Source organism: Gopherus flavomarginatus, unplaced genomic scaffold (genome assembly GCF_025201925.1).
Source record: "Gopherus flavomarginatus isolate rGopFla2 unplaced genomic scaffold, rGopFla2.mat.asm mat_scaffold_55_arrow_ctg1, whole genome shotgun sequence".
Taxonomy (NCBI): domain Eukaryota; kingdom Metazoa; phylum Chordata; order Testudines; family Testudinidae; genus Gopherus; species Gopherus flavomarginatus.
Genome location: NW_026115116.1, coordinates 1741215 through 1743250, shown reverse-complemented (window position 1 = coordinate 1743250; position 2036 = coordinate 1741215). Strand labels below are relative to the sequence as shown.

The 2036-nt window shown below is 50.5% G+C and overlaps 1 non-coding gene across 1 annotated transcript; it reads left to right on the top strand.

Moving 5' to 3' along the window:
- Positions 1 to 1569: 1569 nt before the first annotated feature.
- On the top strand, positions 1570 to 1643 carry TRNAK-CUU (transfer RNA lysine (anticodon CUU)). Its single transcript has one exon. It is a non-coding gene; the product is annotated as a tRNA-Lys (tRNA).
- Positions 1644 to 2036: the final 393 nt, after the last annotated feature.

Here is a 2036-nt window from a genome sequence, read left to right as displayed (position 1 = left end):
CACAGCCACCTCTATCTGGATTAGTGCCTTACGAGCTCTCACGCTGGCAGGCATATGCGCCGGCTGCTAGGCAGCTGCCCTGGTCACAGACTTTTACAGCTTCTACAGGGTAAAAAGGATCTATTTGGGGTTTGGACCCCATTGGGAGCTGGGTAGCTGAGTGCCGGAGACGGGAGTACTGCTTAAACTGTTTTCAATTAAGCCTTCAGCTCGTGGGGGATGAGGTTCAGCCTTTGATCCGTGTCTGCAGCAGGCAAGCGCCTCTGGCTCAATCGGCCCCCACCCTGCCCCCACTGTATTAGCAGACTAAAACCTGGAGCAAAGACACAAGCCTTGCAAGGGAACAGGAGCCGGGATCTCGAACAAATGTCAACATTTTAGTAAGATGACGTTCAAAGAAGAAAAAGGTGTACGGTACAGCATTTAGGTGTAGAAGTTTCTGGTGATCAGGGAACAATGTACAGATTACCCAGGGGGTGCGAAGTTCGGTTTAAGATAGGGTGGCGTAAGGAATACAGAATCTGCAATAGCCCTGACTGGGGGTAAAAGGTTAACGTACAGACACTGAGTTAGCAGGGTATGTTGTCCATGTGAGGGCTACGTTCAGGTGTGGAGTTTAAGAAGCGGGTACGACAATGAGAATGGATTCACCCGCGTTTGGTGAGTTTTAACATTCAGTGTTTTTTAATCTTTGCCACAATCTAGTTTAAGCAGGGTCGGTATGAACTCTACCCTGCCATCTGTTGGTGATCTGTTGTAAAGGCCTTTTGGGGCTGATGTCATTTGCATGGTTACACCCACCCCAGATTGCATGAGGGGAGTGCTTGTCCAAATGGTCATTTCAGCTGCTGTGGGATCCCCCATCTCTTTGTTATTGGGGCAGGAGTAATCAAGTGTATTTTCCTGTTTAGTTTGGATCAAGGAGAGAGTAACTGTACCTGGCATTTGAGGCCTGAGAGCTTGCCCCTCGCCTGGAAAGGACTCATCATTAAGGGGTATGGGTTCCAAACCCCGCTATCCCCAAGTGTGTGGGAAGTAGAAATAGATGTTTGTTCTTGGTCTGATTAATTTTGTGTCTGGTGTCTAAAGACAGAGGTATTTTTGAATATTTTTAGAATTGTTGTTAGTACTGAAGTTTCTCATCTTAAAGTTATGCTATTAGATTTTTTCTACAGTATATTTTAGTGCTGAAAGGTAAAAGGTTGCTTTGTGTGTACTGTTATGGAGTGAAATAACAAAGGTTGGTTGCAGAGAGGGGGCATGTGCCACAAAAGTTGTGCCTGTCCCACCCCAGCTGTGGTCCCAGAGTCCAGAATTTGCATAAACTCACCCCCTTACCTGTGACTAACAAGCTTGCCCTGCTAACTCTTCCAGCAAAACAGGCCAAGGAAAGTGTATGCAAGCCCTGTACTACAGCCCCAGTACTATTTTCGGTTCCTTCCCACAGATCTTTCACTCCGCACCAGTCCAGTTCCTTGCTGTTGCTTGTCCAACCACTGCATGCCTGTGCTAGATGGGACCCTGAGCTGATTCCTGACTGTTGTGCTCCATACATCCTGGCCTGTCTGTGTCTCTGTGGTGCAATGGGTCAGCACGTTTGGCTCTTAACTGAAAGGATGGTGGTTCAAGCCCACCCAGGGACAGTGATAAGCCTGTGCTACTTTCCTGCGGGCAGGGCCGGCTTTAGGCCAGTTCAACCAATTCCCCTGAATCGGGCCCTGCTGGTGCACTGTACTAGGGTGGCCCAGCTTCCCCAGAGGGCAATTTAAAGGGCCTGGGGCTCCCAGCAGGGACTGGAGCCTCAGGCTGTTTAAATTGCCACCAGAGCCCCACTGCTGGAGACTTGGGGGCTATTTAAAAAGTCTGGGGCTCCCCTTGCTTCTACTGCCCCGGCCCTTTAAACAGCCCCCGGAGCCCCGCCACTTCCCCAGGGCTCCCGCGGCTATTCAAAGGGCTGGGGCGGTGGAAGCAGGGGAGCCCCAGGCCCTTTAAATAGGCCCTGGGCTGCTGCTGCTACCTTGGTGGAGGAGGGGGCA